This window comes from Bombina bombina, chromosome 1 (genome assembly GCF_027579735.1).
Source record: "Bombina bombina isolate aBomBom1 chromosome 1, aBomBom1.pri, whole genome shotgun sequence".
In the NCBI taxonomy this organism is placed as follows: domain Eukaryota; kingdom Metazoa; phylum Chordata; class Amphibia; order Anura; family Bombinatoridae; genus Bombina; species Bombina bombina.
Genome location: NC_069499.1, coordinates 743,393,722 through 743,416,307, shown reverse-complemented (window position 1 = coordinate 743,416,307; position 22,586 = coordinate 743,393,722). Strand labels below are relative to the sequence as shown.

The 22,586-nt window shown below is 38.7% G+C and overlaps 1 protein-coding gene across 1 annotated transcript in view; it reads left to right on the top strand.

Moving 5' to 3' along the window:
* The window catches only part of GPC3 (glypican 3), a 1,305,553-nt gene that overhangs the window by 138,834 nt on the left and 1,144,133 nt on the right, over positions 1-22,586 (top strand). The gene's annotated exons all lie outside the window — the stretch shown is intronic.

Below are 22,586 nucleotides of genomic sequence, written 5' to 3'. Positions count from 1 at the left end.
TTCCGCAGCGCTGGTTTTCCTAAAAGGCTTGTGTGAACAGGTAGGTCTTGATTCTTTGTTTAAAAATGTCCAGAGAAGTGACTTCTTTCCCTGTGCTGGAGAGAATGTTCCATATAGATGGGGTGGCATGGCTAAAAGTTTGAAACTACATTTTTGGTTAATTCTTGACACGTTTAGCATATGATTTGGGACATAGGGCAGCAGTAATTATTTTAAGTTGCTTGGTCCCTGATCATAAAGAGCTTTGTCGGATAGCAGGCCTATCTTGAATAGCATGCTCCATTTTATTGGCAGCTAGTGCAGAGAGTGGAGGATGGTGTCACGTGGCAAAATTCTGACTAGCCAGTTAGCAGCATTGATGGAGAATTTTTTACCAACTGAAGATGATGGAGTAGTTTTTTTGGGAGACCATAATAGGGTACATCACAGTAGTCCATATGTGATGTCACCAAAGCATGGATGATCATGGGAAGATCTTCTGTATGGATCAGGTGTTCTGGCTATATTTTTTAAATGATTTATTCGGATTCGGCTGAATTCGGTTCTATTCGGTTCCGAAATTCGGTATGTTTTAGTACACTAACACCCATTTAGTACACTAAGTCACTAACACCCATAAACTACCTATGAACCACTAAACCGAGGCCCCCCCCCACATCGCAAACCCTATAATAACATTATTTAACCCCTAATCTGCCGATCGGATATCGCCGCAACCTACATTATAACTATTAACCCCTAATCTGCTGTCCCTAACATAGCCGACCCCTACATTATAGTTATTAACCCCTAATCTGCCCCCCCCAACGTCGCTGCAATCTAACTACAAGTATTAACCCCTAATCTGCCGACCCGATATCGCTGCCGCCTACATTATAGCTATTAACCCCTAATCTGCTGTCCCTAACACCGCCGACCCCTACATTATAGTTATTAACCCCTAATCTGCCCCCCCCAACGTCGCCGCAATCTAACTACAAGTATTAACCCCTAATCTGCCGACCCAATATCGCCGCCTACATTATAGCTATTAACCCCTAATCTGCTGTCCCTAACACCGCCGACCCCTACATTATAGTTATTAACCCCTAATCTGCCCCCCCCAATGTCGCCGCAATCTAACTACAAGTATTAACCCCTAATCTGCCGACCGCAAATCGCAGCCACTATAATAAATATATTAACCCCTAAACCGCCGCACTCCCGCCTCGCAAACACTATAATACATTTTATTAACCCCTAATCTGCCCTCCCTAACATCGCCGCCACCTACCTACAATTATTAACCCCTAATCTCCCGCCCCAACGTCGCCGCTATAATAAGATTATTAACCCCTAAACCTAAGTCTAACCCTAACACTAACACCCCCTAACTTAAATATAATTTAAATAAAACTAAATAAATTTACTATAGTTAAATAAATGAATCCTATTTAAAACTAAATACTTACCTGTAAAATAAACCCTAATATAGCTGCAATATAACAAATAGTTACATTGTAGCTATTTTAGCATTTATATTTATTTTACAGGCAACTTTGTATTTATTTTAACTAGGTACAATAGTTATTAAATAGTTAATAAAAATTTAATAACTACCTAGCTAAAATAAATACAAATTTACCTGTAAAATAAATCCTAACCTAAGTTACAATTACACCTAACACTACACTATCATTACATTAATTAAATAAATGAATCCTATTTAAAACTAAATACTTACCTGTAAAATAAACCCTAATATAGCTGCAATATAACTAACTAGTACTAAAGCCCGTGTACACGGGCCATTTTTTTCAGAACAGCGGTCCCACCCCTTGCTCTCTCCCCCTTTTTTTTGCTCTCTCTTCCCCCCTCTCTTTTGCTTTCTTTCCCCCCTCTCTTTTGCTTTCTCTCCCCCTCTCCTTTGTTCTCTCTCTCCCCTCTTTTGCTCTCTCTCTCCCCTCTTTTGCTTTCTCTCTCCCCTCTTTGGCTCTCTCCATCCTTTCTTTTGCTCTCTCTCCCCCCTCTTTGGCTCTCCCCCCCCTTTGGCTCTCCCCCCCTCTTTGGCTCCCCCCCCTCTTTGGCTCTCCCACCCCTCTTTGGCTCTCTCCCCTCTTTTGCTCTCTCTCCTCTTTGGCTCTCTCTCTCCCCTCTTTGGCTCCCCCCCTTTGGCTCTCTCTCCCCCCTCTTTGGCTCTCTCTCCCCCCTCTTTGGCTCTCTCTCCTCTTTGGCTCTCTCTCTCCCCCCTCTTTGGCTCTCCCCTCCCCTTTGGCTCCCCCCTCCCCTTTGGCTCTCCCCCCCCCTCTTTTGATCTCCCCTCCCCTCTTTGGCTCTCTCCCCCCTCTTTTGTTCTCTCCCCCCCTCTTTGGCGCTCTCCCCCCCTCTTTGGCTCTCTCCCCTCCTCTTTGGCTCTCCCCCCCACTCTTTGGCTCTGCCCCCCCCTCTTTGGCTCTCTCTCCCCCCTCTTTGTCTCTCTCTTTGGCTCTCTTTCCTCTTTGGCTCTCTCTCTCCCCCCTCTTTGGCTCTCCCCCCTTTAGCTCTCCCCCCCCTTTGGCTCTCTCCCCCCCCTCTTTGGCTCTCTCTCCCCCCTCTTTGGCTCTCCCCCCTTTAGCTCTCTCCCCCCCCCTTTGGCTCTCTCCCCCCCCTCTTTGGCTCTCTCTCCCCCCTCTTTGGCTCTCTCTCCCCCCTCTTTGGCTCCCCCCCCTTCTCTTTGGCTCTCCCCCCCTTCTCTTTGGCTCTCTTCCCCCCCTTCTCTTTGGCTCTCCCCCCTTCTCTTTGGCTCTCTCTCCCCCCCCTTCTCTTTGGCTCTCTGCCCCCCCCTTCTCTTTGGCTCTCTGCCCCCCCCTTCTCTTTGGCTCTCTGCCCCCCCTTCTCTTTGGCTCTCTGCCCCCCCTTCTCTTTGGCTCTCTGCCCCCCCCTTCTCTTTGGCTCTCTGCCCCCCCTTCTCTTTGGCTCTCTGCCCCCCCCCTTCTCTTTGGCTCTCTGCCCCCCCCCTTCTCTTTGGCTCTCTGCCCCCCCCTTCTCTTTGGCTCTCTGCCCCCCCCTTCTCTTTGGCTCTCTGCCCCCCCCCTTCTCTTTGGCTCTCTGCCCCCCCCCTTCTCTTTGGCTCTCTGCCCCCCCCCTTCTCTTTGGCTCTCTGCCCCCCTTCTCTTTGGCTCTCTGCCCCCCCCTTCTCTTTGGCTCTCTGCCCCCCCCTTCTCTTTGGCTCTCTGCCCCCCCGCCTTCTCTTTGGCTCTCTGCCCCCCCTTCTCTTTGACTCTCTGCCCCCCCCTTCTCTTTGGCTCTCTGCCCCCCCTTCTCTTTGGCTCTCTGCCCCCCCCCCCCTTCTCTTTGGTTCTCTGCCCCCCCTTCTCTTTGGCTCTCTGCCCCCCCCCCCTTCTCTTTGGCTCTCTGCCCCCCCCCTTCTCTTTGGCTCTCTGCCCCCCCTTCTCTTTGGCTCTCTGCCCCCCCCTTCTCTTTGGCTCTCTGCCCCCCCTTCTCTTTGGCTCTCTGCCCCCCCCTTCTCTTTGGCTCTCTGCCCCCCCCCTTCTCTTTGGCTCTCTGCTCCCCCCTTCTCTTTGGCTCTCTGCCCCCCCCTTCTCTTTGGCTCTCTGCCCCCCCCCTCTCTTTGGCTCTCTGCCCCCCCCCTTTCTCTTTGGCTCTCTGCCCCCCCCCCCTTCTCTTTGGCTCTCTGCCCCCCCCCTTCTCTTTGGCTCTCTGTCCCCCCTTCTCTTTGGCTCTCTGCCCCCCCTTCTCTTTGGCTCTCTGCCCCCCCCCCTTCTCTTTGACTCTCTGCCCCCCCCCTTCTCTTTGGCTCTCTGCCCCCCCTTCTCTTTGGCTCTCTGCCCCCCCCTTCTCTTTGGCTCTCTGCCCCCCCTTCTCTTTGGCTCTCTGCCCCCCCCCTTCTCTTTGGCTCTCTGCCCCCCCCTTCTCTTTGGCTCTCTGCCCCCCCTTCTCTTTGGCTCTCTACCCCCCTTCTCTTTGGCTCTCTGCCCCCCCCTTCTCTTTGGCTCTCTGCCCCCCCCCCTTCTCTTTGGCTCTCTGCCCCCCCTTCTCTTTGGCTCTCTGCCCCCCCCCTTCTCTTTGGCTCTCTGCCCCCCCTTCTCTTTGGCTCTCTGCCCTTCCCCTTCTCTTTGGCTCTCTGCCCCCCCCTTCTCTTTGGCTCTCTGCCCCCCCCCCTTCTCTTTGGCTCTCTGCCCCCCCCCTTCTCTTTGGCTCTCTGCCCCCCCCTTCTCTTTGGCTCTCTGCCCCCCCTTCTCTTTGGCTCTCTGCCCCCCCCTCCTGCTCCCTCTCTGGCTCTGTCTTCGCGGGACCCCGCCCGGCCACGCCCCATCGCTGCAACACCCGCCCGGCCACGCCCCTCGCGGCGCCCGGCCACGCCCCTCGCGACGCTCCTGTCGGCCACAAACAGCTGTGAGGTCTGGGGAGCGCGTTGCCGCTTCTCACGCAGCAGACTTCACAGCTGTTGAGTAGCTCGCGCTCCCTATCTCACAGCTGCTTGTATGCTGTGTAGCGCTCCCAATCTGTCAGCTGTCAGCTATGCCGAGGTGCGCGAGAATAGAATCTAAGGCCAAGTGTTTGTCTGTACTGCGCATGACGGCTTCAGACAAACACTTGTCTTTTATAATATAGGATAGTTACATTGTAGCTATTTTAGCATTTATATTTATTTTACAGGCAACTTTGTATTTATTTTAACTAGGTACAATAGCTATTAAATAGTTATTGACTAATTAATAGCTACCTAGTTAAAATAATTACAAAATTACCTGTAAAATAAATCCTAACCTAAGTTACAATTAAACCTAACACTACACTATCATTAAATAAATTAACTACAAGTACCTACAATTATCTACAATTAAATAAACTAAAGTACAAAAAAACCCCACTAAATTACAAAAAAAAACAAACACTAAATTACAAAAAATAAAAAAATATTACAAGAATTTTAAACTAATTACACCTAATCTAAGCCCCCTAATAAAATAACAAAGCCCCCCAAAATAAAAAAAAATGCCCTACCCTATACTAAATTACAAAAGTTAACAGCTCTATTACCTTACCAACCCTCGAAGGGCCTTTTGCGGGGCATGCCCCAAAGAAAATAGCTCTTTTGCCTGTAAAAAAAAACACAATACCCCCCCCACATTACAACCCACCACCAACATACCCCTACTCTATTATACCAAAAGAGAGGGAAAGACCTCTCTGCAAGACTGCACCTATAGCACTCTGTGCCTGGACTAATGATGGAGAAATTGGGAATTTTAAAATATAACTTTTATTAGATATATTAAAATAAAACCCTCAATTAAAAACACCCTGTAAGTAGAAGGCCTATTCCTTGATCTACTATCAGCCTTTGATGTGTTGTAGGTACTTAGAAGGAAATTGCTTAGGCAGGGACTTATAAAATGTGACCACTTGTACAATAATAATTTAAATACTCCGTCTTGATATTTATGTGTCAAATGCACTTATATCTGAGTATCTAGATATATTATTAGATTGTGCTGGGTATTGGAATTAAATTCACTGCTAGTAATGTTCAATGAACTCCACAGTATATATCAGAAGTAATGTGAAAAGTTTCACTTTATTACTATCTGTTATTCCTGTTTATTCTTTTATTGAAGTATAGAGAGTTAAGATATTCAGAATAATCAGGTCTCACGTGACAGTTTATGATCTTGAGTTATTAGTTATATTAATGAAAATTGAGTATTTTCTTTATTCAACTTTTTCACAGTTGCTAGGTTTATTTATTACATTAAATTATTTACAACCTCTGTGTGATTCAGTTGACTCATTTGTATCAGAATATTCACAAGATCTATTTTTGTTTACTAGCTGGTTATACGTCTAAATATTAGTAATTCTGTGTTTGGTGTACATATTATTTTCTCATTGTTACGATACCACTTTCTCATATGGGATTCTTGTAGGATTGTATTATTGTATAATAGAAAGTATATATAAGACTTCTAATAAGTTCAATCCTAATAGTGATAAGGTATCTTTTTCAGTAACAGTGTATAATATAGTTCTTACACCTAAAGACTCAGTCAATCTCAGTGTATTTTAATCTTGATGGATGTTGTAACACAAAGATGTATCAGCTGTTACATTTGAATATTTATACTTAAAAGGTGGGGGAATTCACTTAACTTGTGAGTGCATAGCTACAGTATTATGCAGCTATGTGTATAGCTATTGTGGTAGAAAGTTATGTTTGCCTGCTTGGCTGTAATATTGAGTGTATCCTTCCTTACAATAATTCCGTTTCTTATGTGACTCATAGTGCAACATGGTGCTTGGTGTACACTACTATAGGATCAGATACAAACTTGTAGAAATATTATCTGTAAAGTTAAAGTTATCAACTACTGCAGCAAACATTAAATAATTCCCCCGGTAAGATAAATTCTATATCACTGAGTACTGCTATATTTACAATTCCCCCAAAGCGGTATCAATGGGTTGCCTACTAATAAGTAGCTTAGTGCTAGTGACTCTCTGTCAGTTCCAGTAGCATGTGGTCATAATTATAACTAAGTTGTACGATTCGAGTAATAACTGTTAGTTATATATATAGAAAACTCGATGCGTTTGTATCAATTGTTCCCGCCTAAACAGGCCGACTACTACAGGTAATTTTTTAAAAATTATATAGAGCTCCCATCTGCTCTATAACCCCCTGACCGGTTTCGCCCGTATCGGGCTTTTTCAAAGGCGGCGCGCCGCCGGAAGTTTTGAAATATACGTGGGTTGAGGACCCGGTCCCAATATCAGCTCCTTTTGTGATTGGACAATCTGGCTGTCACTCTTAGCGGTTAGCCAGTTAGCGCTTCCCTATGTTATAGATAGTGATAAGAGTTTAGCCATCGCAGGACTCCATTAAGTATTATCAGTTCTAAATTAAAGGTATAAAGGAAGACATCTGTTAGTTATAATAATTACGAATTTGATCATATATTCTAAGTTCATTCTTAGTATAGTAATATATTACATATTTCTTCACTTTAGGCTTAATGTGAATTATTGAGTCTTTTATCGTTATAAGTAAGCCTAAGTTAATGCCTTCAGATAGATTGGATATAAGGAGAAATAGAACGTAGTTTATGGACATTATATTGTAGTTTGATGTCATATAATCCTGTTATTTATTGTATATTGATGGAATATATACATTTTACTACACCTGTTATGAATGTATTCTATTTTTACATTAAGGATTTTGAAGTTGATTTAGTACCTATGTTGTTGTTATACTAAATGTTGAGTGTACTAGTTAATAATAGACTGGTCTCTTTTGTTTATTATTATTGTCAAGTTGTCCCTACTATTAATTTTAGTTAATGAACCAACTTTGTGTTGGGTCTTTTAAGTAGTTGTATATCTTGAATTGAACTAATTTATAGCTGAAAATTTATTATTATTAGTGTTTTAGATTAAAATTAAAATTAATCAAGTGCTACATTGTGTGATATATTGAATATCATATTAGACGTAATAAAACATAAGTGAAAGTGCTGAATTTGTGTGCTGTGTTTTCAGTGTGTGCAGAACTACTGTATGTTGAGGGTCTAAGTGCTCACAAAAAGGGGGTGGATTGAGTGTAGTGAGGGAAAATAAATAAATAAAAATAAATATAAAGTTGAAGGAATTTTAAAAGAATAGTCTGGGTGGTGTTTTCTTGTGTGGTTAGTTGTGGTAGTGTCTCACTGTTACAGGGGGGTGGTGTCAAAGGGGGTGATGAGTGTGACTTATACGTTGTGCCACCTGTTTGGTTAGTTTATCTCTAATCAAGTGATAGGGATTGAGTTCAAGTTCAAATTATACATATTGGTATTGTTTTGCAGAGTTAGCAGAAATTTGGAACTGGTATTCTTTTTCTAACTCACATCTATTATACTTGTGTTAGAGTGTGTTAGGATAGAGTTATTATTTCTCGAATTTTGTTGTTTCCAGGTATTGTATATACGTTCTTTTCTTTCATGTAATTAACAAGAGTCCATGAGCTAGTGACGTATGGAATATACATTCCTACCAGGAGGGGCAAAGTTTCCCAAACCTTAAAATGCCTATAAATACACCCCTCACCACACCCACAAATCAGTTTTACAAACTTTGCCTCCAAGGGAGGTGGTGAAGTAAGTTTGTGCTAGATTCTACGTTGATATGCGCTCCGCAGCAAGTTGGAGCCCGGTTTTCCTCTCAGCGTGCATTGAATGTCAGAGGGATGTGAGGAGAGTATTGCCTATTGAATGCAGTGATCTCCTTCTACGGGGTCTATTTCATAAGGTTCTCTGTTATCGGTCGTAGAGATTCATCTCTTACCTCCCTTTTCAGATCGACGATATACTCTTATATTTACCATTTCCTCTACTGATTCTCGTTTCAGTACTGGTTTGGCTTTCTACAAACATGTAGATGAGTGTCCTGGGGTAAGTAAGTCTTATTTTCTGTGACACTCTAAGCTATGGTTGGGCACTTTATTTATAAAGTTCTAAATATATGTATTCAAACATTTATTTGCCTTGACTCAGAATGTTCAACTTTCCTTATTTCCAGACAGTCAGTTTCATATTTGGGATTATGCATTGAATTATCATATTTTTTCTTACCTCAAAAATTTGACTTTTTTCCCTGTGGGCTGTTAGGCTCGCGGGGGCTGAAAATGCTTCATTTTATTGCGTCATTCTTGGCGCGGACTTTTTTGGCGCAAAAATTCTTTTCCGTTTCCGGCGTCATACGTGTCGCCGGAAGTTGCGTCATTTTTTGACGTTATTTTGCGTCAAAGATGTCGGCGTTCCGGATGTGGCGTCATTTTTGGCGCCAAAAGCATTTAGGCGCCAAATAATGTGGGCGTCTTTTTTGGCGCTAAAAAAATATGGGCGTCATTTTTGTCTCCACATTATTTAAGTCTCATTATTTATTGCTTCTGGTTGCTAGAAGCTTGTTCACTGGCATTTTTTTCCCATTCCTGAAACTGTCATTTAAGGAATTTGATCAATTTTGCTTTATATGTTGTTTTTTTCTTTTACATATTGCAAGATGTTCCACGTTGCAACTGAGTCAGAAGATACTACAGGAAAATCACTGCACAGTGCTGGAGCTACCAAGCTAAGTCTGCTATAAACTTTTGGTATCTGTTTCTCCAGCTGTTATTTGTATTGCATGTCATGTCAAACTTATTAATGCAGATAAAATTTCCTTTAGTACTGTTACATTACCTGTTGCTGTCCGTCAACATTTAATTTTCAGAGTGTTCCTGATAACATAAGAGATTTTATTTTTTTAAATCCATTAAGAAGGCTATGTCTGTTATTTCTCCTTCTAGTATACATAAAAGTCTTTTAAAACTTCTCTTTTTTCAGATGAATTTTTAAATGAACATCATCATTCTGATACTGATAATGGTTCTTCTGGTTCAGAGGTTTCTGTCTCAGAGGTTGATGCTGATAAATCTTTGTATTTGTTCAAGATGGAATTTATTCGTTCTTTACTTAAAGAAGTGTTATTTGCATTAGAAATAGAGGATTCTGGTCCTCTTGATACTAAATGTAAACGTTTAAATAAGGTTTTTAAATCTCCTGTAGTTATTCCAGAAGTGTTTTATCTCCCTGATGCTATTTCTGAAGTAATTTCCAGGGAATGGAATAATTTGGGTAATTTATTTACTCCTTCTAGACGTTTAAGCAAATTATATCCTGTGCCATCTGACAGATTAGAGTTTTTTGGGACAAAAATCCCTAAGGTTATGGGGCTGTCTCTACTCCTGCTAATGTACTACTATTCCTATGGCAGATAGTACTTCATTTAAGAATCCTTTAGATAGGAATATTGAATCCTTTCTAAGAAAAGCTTACTTATGTTCAGGTAATCTTCTTAGACCTGCTATATTTTTAGCGGATGTTGCTGCAGCTTCAACTTTTTGGTTAGAAGCTTTAGCGCAACAAGTAACAGATCATAATTTTATAGCATTATTATTTTTCTATAACATGCTAATAATTTTATTGGTGATACCATCTTTTGATATCATTAGAGTTGATGTCAGGTATATGTCTCTAGCTATTTTAGCTAGAAAAGCTTTATGGATTAAACTTGGAATGCTGACATGTCTTCTAAGTCAACTTTGCTTTCCCTTTCTTTCCAGGGTAAATAATCATTTCGTTCCTTTCCTCACAACAAGGAACAAAAGCCTGATCCTTCATCCTCAGGAGCGGTATCAGTTTGGAAACTATTTCCAGTTTGGAATATATCCAAGCCTTATAGAAACCTATAGCCAGCTCCTAAGTATCTATGAAGGTGCGGCCCTTATTCCAGCTCAGCTGGTATGGGGCAGATTACGTTTTCTTCAAAGAAATTTGGATCAATTCCGTTCTTAATCTCTGGTTTCAGAAACATTGTTTCAGAAAGGTACAGAATTGGCTTCAAGTTAAGGCCTCCTGCTAAGAGATTCTTTTCTTTCCCGTGTCCCAGTTGACACAGCAAGGCTCAGCATTTCTGAAATGTGTTTCAGATCTAGAGTTGGCTGGAGTATTTATGCCAGTTCCAGTTCTGGAACAGGGGCTGGGGTTTTATTTTATCTCTTCATTGTACCAGAGAAGGTCAATTCCTTCAGACCAGTTCTGGATCTATCATTATTGAATCGTTATGTTAGGATACCAACATTCAAGATGGTTACTGTAGGACTATCCTGCCTTTTGTTTAGCAAGGGCATTATATGTCTACAATAGATTTACAGGATGTGTATCTGCATATTCCGATTCATCCAGATCACTTTTAGTGTCTGAGATTCTCTTTTTAGACAAGCATTACCAGTTTTGTGGCTCTACTGTTTGGCCTAGCCTCAGTTCCAAGAATTTTTTTCAAAGGTTCTCGGTGCCCTTCTTTCTGTAATCAGAGAATAGGGTTTTGGTATTTCCTTATTTGGACGATATCTTGGTACTTGCTCAGTCTTCTCATTTTCGAAGAATCTCATACGAATCGACTTGTGTTGTTTCAATCAGTTCATGGTTGGAGGATCAATTTACCAATCAGTTCATTGATTCCTCAGACAAGGGTAACCTTTTTAGGTTTCTAGATAAATTCAGTGTCTATGACTCTGTCCTTGTCAGACAAGAGAAATTTAACATTGATATCAGCTTGTCAAAACCTTCAGTCACAATCATTCCCTTTGGTAGCCTTATGCGTGGAAATGTTGGGTCTTAGGACTGCCGCATCAGATGCGATCTCCTTTGCTCGTTTTCACATGCGACCTCTTCAGCTCTGTATGCTGAACCAATGGTGCAGGGACTACTCAAAGATATCTCAATTAATATCTTTAAACCGATTTTACGACACTCTCTGACATGGTGGACAGATCACCATCGTTTGGTTCAGGGGGCTTCTTTGTTCTTCCGACCTGGACTATAATCTCAACAGATACAAGTCTTACAGGTTGGGGAGCTGTGTGGGGGTATCTGACGGCACAAGGGGTTTGGGAATCTCAGGAGGTGAGATTTCCGATCAATATTTTGGAACTCCGTGCAATTTTCAGAGCTCTTCAGTCTTGGCCTCTTCTGAAGAGAGAGTTGTTCATTGTTTTCAGATAAGACAATGTCACAACTGTGGCATACATCAATCATCAAGGAGGGACTCACAGTCCTCTGGCTATGAAAGAAGTATCTCGAATTTTGGTTTGGGCGGAATCCAGCTCCTGTCTAATCTCTGCGGTTTATATCCCAGGTATGGACAATTGGAAAGCGGATTATCTCAGTCGCCAAACGTTGCATCCGGGCGAATGGTCTCTTCACCCAGAGGTATTTCTTCAGATTGTTCAAATGTGGGAACTTCCAGAAATAGATCTGATGGCTTCTCATCTAAACAAGAAACTTCCCAGGTATCTGTCCAGATCCCGGGATCCTCAGGCGGAGGCAGTGGATGCATTTTCACTTCCTTGGAAGTATCATCCTGCCTATATCTTTCCGCCTCTAGTTCTTCTTCCAAGAGTAATCTCCAAGATTCTGAAGGAATGCTCGTTTGTTCTGCTGGTAGCTCCGGCATGGCCTCACAGGTTTTGGTATGCGGATCTTGTCCGGATGGCCTCTTGCCAACCGTGGACTCTTCCGTTAAGACCAGACCTTTTGTCTCAAGGTCCTTTTTTCCATCAGGATCTGAAATCCTTAAATTTAAAGGTATGGAGATTGAACGCTTGATTCTTGGTCAAAGAGGTTTCTCTGACTCTGTGATTAATACTATGTTACAGGCTCGTAAATCTGTATCCAGAGAGATATATTATAGAGTCTGGAAGACTTATATTTCTTGGTGTCTTTCTCATCATTTTTCTTGGCATTCTTTTAGAATACCGAGAATATTACAATTTCTTCAGGATGGTTTAGATAAGGGTTTGTCCGCAAGTTCCTTGAAAGGTCAAATCTCTGCTCTTTCTGTTCTTTTTCACAGAAAGATTGCTATTCTTCCTGATATTCATTGTTTTGTACAAGCTTTGGTTCGTATAAAGCCTGTCATTAAGTCAATTTCTCCTCCTTGGAGTTTGAATTTGGTTCTGGGGGCTCTTCAAGCTCCTCCATTTGAACCTATGCATTCATTGGATATTAAATTACTTTCTTGGAAAGTTTTGTTCCTTTTGGCCATCTCTTCTGCCAGAAGAGTTTCTGAATTATCTGCTCTTTCTTGTGAGTCTCCTTTTCTGATTCTTCATCAGGATAAGGCGGTGTTGCGAACTTCTTTTGAATTTTACCTAAAGTTGTGAATTCCAACAACATTAGTAGAGAAATTGTGGTTCCTTCATTATGTCCTAATCCTAAGAATTCTAAGGAGAAATCGTTGCATTCTTTGGATGTTGTTAGAGCTTTGAAATATTGTGTTGAAGCTACGAAATCTTTCTGTAAGACTTCTAGTCTATTTGTTATCTTTTCCGGTTCTAGGAAAGGCCAGAAAGCTTCTGCCATTTCTTTGGCATCTTGGTTGAAATCTTTAATTCATCTTGCCTATGTTGAGTCGGGTAAAATTCCGCCTCAGAGAATTACAGCTCATTCTACTAGGTCAGTATCTACTTCCTGGGCGTTTAGGAATGAAGCTTCGGTTGACCAGATCTGCAAAGCAGCAACTTGGTCCTCTTTGCATACTTTTACTAAATTCTACCATTTTGATGTATTTTCTTCTTCTGAAGCAGTTTTTGGTAGAAAAGTTCTTCAGGCAGCGGTTTCAGTTTGAATCTTCTGCTTATGTTTTTTGTTAAACTTTATTTTGGGTGTGGATTATTTTCAGCAGGAATTGGCTGTCTTTATTTTATCCCTCCCTCTCTAGTGACTCTTGTGTGGAAAGATCCACATCTTGGGTAGTCATTATCCCATACGTCACTAGCTCATGGACTCTTGTTAATTACATGAAAGAAAACATAATTTATGTAAGAACTTACCTGATAAATTCATTTCTTTCATATTAACAAGAGTCCATGAGGCCCACCCTTTTTTGTGGTGGTTATGATTTTTTTGTATAAAGCACAATTATTCCAATTCCTTATTTTATATGCTTCGCACTTTTTTTCTTATCACCCCACTTCTTGGCTATTCGTTAAACTGATTTGTGGGTGTGGTGAGGGGTGTATTTATAGGCATTTTAAGGTTTGGGAAACTTTGCCCCTCCTGGTAGGAATGTATATCCCATACGTCACTAGCTCATGGACTCTTGTTAGTATGAAAGAAATGAATTTATCAGGTAAGTTCTTACATAAATTATGTTATTTAATTTGTTTCATCATTTCTAACTTTTAAGATGTACATAAAAGTTATTATTTTCGTTCATACCATGGGGTTGAACACTATTAAGAAGGTAGATCCATCTGCTCTCTCTTTTTAATAGTTTAGTTTCAAGGTTTCCTCCTCTGATACCCAATCTGATTCTTTCTATGCCTTTGCATAGTAATTTTTCAGCATTGGCTTTATGGTATTGCAGGAAATGGTGTGCGACACTTGTAAGAGTTTTGTCATCTTTTTTGTCTTTCTCAGCATTTCTGATGTTGCGTAAATGTTCCATGATTCTCACTCTTAATTTTCGTGTCGTCATACCTATGTAGAATTTTTCACATTTACATATGAGTAAGTATATCACTCCCTCTGTTTGGCAACTGATATAATCTCTGATGGCGTGTTTGTTTTTGAATCGATCTATTACATGATCCGATTTTATTACATATTTACATGTACTGCAGTTGCCACATTTATGTGATCCTGGTGCCAATGCTGTTCTGGTTTTGTGTCTTTGTAGATGGCTGCTTGTTATCATATCCTTGATGTTACGTGTGCGTTTATATGAGATGGAGGGTCTGGTTCCTATAATATCTTTTAATGTAGGATCGGATTTCAAAATGTACCAATGTTTGTTCAAAATTTCATTAACCACTTTACTTTGAGAGTTGTATGTTGTTATAAGTCTTGGAATGTCATTTCCAAGTCTGTGTTTTTTCTTCAAAAGTTCTTGTCTGTTGGTTTCTTCTGCTCTGTATTTAGCTTTTTTAATTGTTCTCTTGCTATACCCTCTCTCCAATAACCTACTTTCCAATTCTTGAGCACGTATTTTAAACGTTTCTAAATCAGAACAATTTCTCCTGATTCTCAGGAATTCCCCTGTGGGGAGACTTTTCACAGTATTACTTGCATGTGCGCTGCTATTGTGAAGTAAACTGTTAGTTGCCGTTGTTTTTCTGAAAAGATCGGTTTTTATGTTTCCTTCCACATCCTTGATTATCGTTAGGTCGACAAAGTTAATACTTTCTTGACTCGCTTCATGAGTTAGTTTGATGAGTTAACGACCTAACGATAATCAAGGATGTGGAAGGAAACATAAAAACCGATCTTTTCAGAAAAACAACGGCAACTAACAGTTTACTTCACAATAGCAGCGCACATGCAAGTAATACTGTGAAAAGTCTCCCCACAGGGGAATTCCTGAGAATCAGGAGAAATTGTTCTGATTTAGAAACGTTTAAAATACGTGCTCAAGAATTGGAAAGTAGGTTATTGGAGAGAGGGTATAGCAAGAGAACAATTAAAAAAGCTAAATACAGAGCAGAAGAAACCAACAGACAAGAACTTTTGAAGAAAAAACACAGACTTGGAAATGACATTCCAAGACTTATAACAACATACAACTCTCAAAGTAAAGTGGTTAATGAAATTTTGAACAAACATTGGTACATTTTGAAATCCGATCCTACATTAAAAGATATTATAGGAACCAGACCCTCCATCTCATATAAACGCACACTTAACATCAAGGATATGATAACAAGCAGCCATCTACAAAGACACAAAACCAGAACAGCATTGGCACCAGGATCACATAAATGTGGCAACTGCAGTACATGTAAATATGTAATAAAATCGGATCATGTAATAGATCGATTCAAAAACAAACACGCCATCAGAGATTATATCAGTTGCCAAACAGAGGGAGTGATATACTTACTCATATGTAAATGTGAAAAATTCTACATAGGTATGACGACACGAAAATTAAGAGTGAGAATCATGGAACATTTACGCAACATCAGAAATGCTGAGAAAGACAAAAAAGATGACAAAACTCTTACAAGTGTCGCACACCATTTCCTGCAATACCATAAAGCCAATGCTGAAGAATTACTATGCAAAGGCATAGAAAGAATCAGATTGGGTATCAGAGGAGGAAACCTTGAAACTAAACTATTAAAAAGAGAGAGCAGATGGATCTACCTTCTTAATAGTGTTCAACCCCATGGTATGAACGAAAATAATAACTTTTATGTACATCTTAAAAGTTAGAAATGATGAAACAAATTAAATAAGAACGTATATACAATACCTGGAAACAACAAAATTCGAGAAATAATAACTCTATCCTAACACACTCTAACACAAGTATAATAGATGTGAGTTAGAAAAAGAATACCAGTTCCAAATTTCTGCTAACTCTGCAAAACAATACCAATATGTATAATTTGAACTTGAACTCAATCCCTATCACTTGATTAGAGATAAACTAACCAAACAGGTGGCACAACGTATGTCACACTCATCACCCCCTTTGACACCACCCCCCTGTAACAGTGAGACACTACCACAACTAACCACACAAGAAAACACCACCCAGACTATTCTTTTAAAATTCCTTCAACTTTATATTTATTTTTATTTATTTATTTTCCCTCACTACACTCAATCCACCCCCTTTTTGTGAGCACTTAGACCCTCAACATACAGTAGTTCTGCACACACTGAAAACACAGCACACAAATTCAGCACTTTCACTTATGTTTTATTACGTCTAATATGATATTCAATATATCACACAATGTAGCACTTGATTAATTTTAATTTTAATCTAAAACACTAATAATAATAAATTTTCAGCTATAAATTAGTTCAATTCAAGATATACAACTACTTAAAAGACCCAACACAAAGTTGGTTCATTAACTAAAATTAGTAGTAGGGACAACTTGACAATAATAATAAACAAAAGAGACCAGTCTATTATTAACTAGTACACTCAACATTTAGTATAACAACAACATAGGTACTAAATCAACTTCAAAATCCTTAATGTAAAAATAGAATACATTCATAACAGGTGTAGTAAAATGTATATATTCCATCAATATACAATAAATAACAGGATTATATGACATCAAACTACAATATAATGTCCATAAACTACGTTCTATTTCTCCTTATATCCAATCTATCTGAAGGCATTAACTTAGGCTTACTTATAACGATAAAAGACTCAATAATTCACATTAAGCCTAAAGTGAAGAAATATGTAATATATTACTATACTAAGAATGAACTTAGAATATATGATCAAATTCGTAATTATTATAACTAACAGATGTCTTCCTTTATACCTTTAATTTAGAACTGATAATACTTAATGGAGTCCTGCGATGGCTAAACTCTTATCACTATCTATAACATAGGGAAGCGCTAACTGGCTAACCGCTAAGAGTGACAGCCAGATTGTCCAATCACAAAAGGAGCTGATATTGGGACCGGGTCCTCAACCCACGTATATTTCAAAACTTCCGGCGGCGCGCCGCCTTTGAAAAAGCCCGATACGGGCGAAACCGGTCAGGGGGTTATAGAGCAGATGGGAGCTCTATATAATTTTTAAAAAATTACCTGTAGTAGTCGGCCTGTTTAGGCGGGAACAATTGATACAAACGCATCGAGTTTTCTATATATATAACTAACAGTTATTACTCGAATCGTACAACTTAGTTATAATTATGACCACATGCTACTGGAACTGACAGAGAGTCACTAGCACTAAGCTACTTATTAGTAGGCAACCCATTGATACCGCTTTGGGGGAATTGTAAATATAGCAGTACTCAGTGATATAGAATTTATCTTACCGGGGGAATTATTTAATGTTTGCTGCAGTAGTTGATAACTTTAACTTTACAGATAATATTTCTACAAGTTTGTATCTGATCCTATAGTAGTGTACACCAAGCACCATGTTGCACTATTAGTGTGACACTGAGTCACATAAGAAACGGAATTATTGTAAGGAAGGATACACTCAATATTACAGCCAAGCAGGCAAACAGAACTTTCTACCACAATAGCTATACACATAGCTGCATAATACTGTAGCTATGCACTCACAAGTTAAGTGAATTCCCCCACCTTTTAAGTATAAATATTCAAATGTAACAGCTGATACATCTTTGTGTTACAACATCCATCAAGATTAAAATACACTGAGATTGACTGAGTCATTAGGTGTAAGAACTATATTATACACTGTTACTGAAAAAGATACATTATCACTATTAGGATTGAACTTATTAGAAGTCTTATATATACTTTCTATTATACAATAATACAATCCTACAAGAATCCCATATGAGAAAGTGGTATTGTAACAATGGGAAAATAATATGTACACCAAACACAGAATTACTAATATTTAGACATATAACCAGCTAGTAAACAAAAATAGATCTTGTGAATATTCTGATACAAATGAGTCAACTGAATCACACAGAGGTTGTAAATAATTTAATGTAATAAATAAACCTAGCAACTGTGAAAAAGTTGAATAAAGAAAATACTCAATTTTCATTAATATAACTAATAACTCAAGATCATAAACTGTCACGTGAGACCTGATTATTCTGAATATCTTAACTCTCTATACTTCAATAAAAGAATAAACAGGAATAACAGATAGTAATAAAGTGAAACTTTTCACATTACTTCTGATATATACTGTGGAGTTCATTGAACATTACTAGCAGTGAATTTAATTCCAATACCCAGCACAATCTAATAATATATCTAGATACTCAGATATAAGTGCATTTGACACATAAATATCAAGACGGAGTATTTAAATTATTATTGTACAAGTGGTCACATTTTATAACTCCCTGCCTAAGCAATTTCCTTCTAAGTACCTACAACACATCAAAGGCTGATAGTAGATCAAGGAATAGGCCTTCTACTTACAGGGTGTTTTTAATTGAGGGTTTTATTTTAATATATCTAATAAAAGTTATATTTTAAAATTCCCAATTTCTCCATCATTAGTCTAGGCACAGAGTGCTATAGGTGCAGTCTTGCAGAGAGGTCTTTCCCTCTCTTTTGGTATAATATATTACTTAACTGCACAGCACCAACTTTTCAGTCACTATAAGCATAGAAACATTAATTTGATTTCAGACTCACTACAATTATAGAAAAGGCTGCCGCAGTGGTGCCACTGTATATCAATTGTGGTAAAAAATACCCCTACTCTAACCCAAACCCCCCTTAAATAAACCTAACACTACCCCCCTGAAGATCTCCCTACCTTAAGTCGTGTTCACCCAGCCGGGCCGAAGTCTTCATCCGATGGGGCAGAAGAGTACATCCAGACTGGCAGAAGTCTTCATCCAAGCGGGGCAAGAAGAGGTCTTCCATCCATCATACAAGTACCAAAATACAAACAAACACTAAATTACCAAAAATAATAAAATATTACAATAATTTTAAACTAATTACACCTAATCTAAGCCCCCTACTAGCTATTAATATAGCTACAATATAACTAATAGTTACATTGTAGCTATTTTAGGATTTATATTTATTTTACAGGCAACTTTGTATTTATTTTAGCTAGGTACAATAGTTATTAAATAGTTAATAACTATTTAATAACTACCTAGCTAAAATAAATACAAATTTACCTGTAAAATAAATCATAACCTAAGTTACAATTACACCTAACACTACACTATCATTAAATTAATTAAATAAATTAATCCTATTTAAAACTAAATACTTACCTGTAAAATAAACCCTAATATAGCTGCAATATAACTAATAGTTACATTGTAGCTATTTTAGCATTTATATTTATTTTACAGGCAACTTTGTATTTATTTTAACTAGGTTCAATAGCTATTAAATAGATATTGACTATTTAATAGCTACCTAGTTAAAATAATTACAAAATTACCTGTAAAATAAATCCTAACCTAAGTTACAATTAAACCTAACACTACACTATCATTAAATAAATTAACTACAAGTACCTACAATTAAATACAATTAAATAAACTAAAGTACAAAAAAAACCCCACTAAATTACAAAAAATAAAAAAATATTACAAGAATTTTAAACTAATTACACCTAATCTAAGCCCCCTAATAAAATAACAAAGCCCCCCAAAATAAAAAAATGCCCTACCCTATACTAAATTACAAAAGTTAACAGCTCTATTACCTTACCAGCCCTTAAAAGGGACTTTTGCGGGGCATGCCCCAAAGAAAACAGTTCTTTTGCCTGTAAAAAAAAACACAATACCCCCCCACATTACAACCCACCACCCACATACCCCTACTCTAACCCAAACCCCCCTTATATAAACCTAACACTACCCCCCTGAAGATCTCCCTACCTTGAGTTGTGTTCACCCAGCCGGGCCGAAGTCTTCATCCGATGGGGCAGAAGAGGACATCCAGACCGGCAGAAGTCTTCATCCAAGCGGGGCAAGAAGATGTCTTCCATCCATCAGAAAAGTACCAAAAAACAAACAAACACTAAATTACCAAAAATAATAAAATATTACAATAATTTTAAACTAATTACACCAAATCTATGCCCCCTACTAGCTATTAATATAGCTACAACTAATAGTTACATTGTAGCTATTTTAGGATTTATATTTATTTTACAGGCAACTTTGTATTTATTTTAACTAGGTACAATAGTTATTAAATAGTTAATAACTATTTAATAACTACCTAGCTAAAATAAATACAAATTTACCTGTAAAATAAATCCTAACCTAAGTTACAATTACACCTAACACTACACTATCATTAAATTAATTAAATAAATGAATCCTATTTAAAACTAAATACTTACCTGTAAAATAAACCCTAATATAGCTACAATATAACTAATAGTTACATTGTAGCTATTTTAGGATTTATATTTATTTTACAGGCAACTTTGTATTTATTTTAACTAGGTACAATAGCTATTAAATAGATATTTACTGTTTAATATCTACCTAGTTAAAATAATTACAAAATTACCTGTAAAATAAATCCTAACCTAAGTTACAATTAAACCTAACACTACACTATCATGAAATAAATTAAATAAATTAACTACAAGTACCTACAATTAAATACAATGAAATAAACTAAACTAAAGTACAAAAAAACAAACACTAAATTACAAAAAATAAAAAAAATTGCAAGAATTTTAAACTAATTACACCTAATCTAAGCCCCCTAATAAAATAACAAAGCCCCCCAAAATAAAAAAATGCCCTACCCTATACTAAATTACAAAAGTTAACAGCTCTATTACCTTACCAGCCCTTAAAAGGGCCTTTTGCGGGGGCATGCCCCAAAGAAAACAGCTCTTTTGCCTGTAAAAAAAAACACAATATCCCCCCCACATTACAACCCACCACCCACATACCCCTACTCTAACCCAAACCCCCCTTAAATAAACCTAACACTACCCCCCTGAAGATCTCCCTACCGTGTCTTCACCCAGCGGGCCGAAGTCTTCATCCAATGGGGCAGAAGAGGACATCCAGACCGGCAGAAGTCTTCATCCAAGCGGGGCAAGAAGAGTTCTTCCATCCATCAGAAGTCTTGATCCAGGCGGCATCTTCTCTGTTCATCCATCCGGAGCGGAGCGGCAGCATCCTGAAGAGACATCCGACGCAGAGCATCCTCTTCTTTCTTGATCCGACGACTAAATGACTGTACCTTTAAGTGACGTCATCCAAGATGGCGTCCCTTGAATTCCGATTGGCTGATAGGATTCTATCAGCCAATCGGAATTAAGGTAGGAATATTCTGATTGGCTGATGGAATCAGCCAATCAGATTCAAGTTCAATCCGATTGGCTGATCCAATCAGCCAATCAGATTGACCTCACATTCTATTGGCTGTTCCAATCAGCCAATAGAATGCGAGGTCAATCTGATTGGCTGATTGGATCAGCCAATCGGATTGAACTTGAATCTGATTGGCTGATTCCATCAGCCAATCAGAATATTCCTACCTTAACTCCGATTGGCTGATAGAATCCTATCAGCCAATCGGAATTCAAGGGACGCCATCTTGGATGACGTCACTTAAAGGTACAGTCATTTAGTCGTCGGATCAAGAAAGAAGAGGATGCTCTGCGTCGGATGTCTCTTCAGGATGCTGCCGCTCCGCTCCGGATGGATGAACAGAGAAGATGCCGCCTGGATCAAGACTTCTGATGGATGGAAGACCTCTTCTTGCCCCACTTGGATGAAGACTTCTGCCGGTCTGGATGTCCTCTTCTGCCCCATCGGATGAAGACTTCGGCCCGCTGGGTGAAGACACGGTAGGGAGATCTTCAGGGGGTAGTGTTAGGTTTATTTAAGGGGGGTTTGGGTTAGAGTAGGGGTATGTGGGTGGTGGGTTGTAATGTGGGGGGTATTGTGTTTTTTTTTACAGACAAAAGAGCTGTTTTCTTTGGGGCATGCCCCCGCAAAAGGCCCTTTTAAGGGCTGGTAAGGTAATAGAGCTGTTAACTTTTGTAATTTAGTATAGGGTAGGGCATTTTTTTTATTTTGGGGGGCTTTGTTATTTTATTAGGGGGCTTAGATTAGGTGTAATTAGTTTAAAATTCTTGTAATATTTTTTTATTTTTTGTAATTTAGTGGGGTTTTTTTGTACTTTAGTTTAGTTTATTTAATTGTATTTAATTGTAGGTACTTGTAGTTAATTTATTTAATGATAGTGTAGTGTTAGGTTTAATTGTAACTTAGGTTAGGATTTATTTTACAGGTAATTTTGTAATTATTTTAACTAGGTAGCTATTAAATAGTCAATATCTATTTAATAGCTATTGAACCTAGTTAAAATAAATACAAAGTTGCCTGTAAAATAAATATAAATGCTAAAATAGCTACAATGTAACTATTAGTTATATTGCAGCTATATTAGGGTTTATTTTACAGGTAAGTCTTTAGTTTTATATAGGATTCATTTATTTAATTAATTTAATGATAGTGTAGTGTTAGGTGTAATTGTAACTTAGGTTATGATTTATTTTACAGGTAAATTTGTATTTATTTT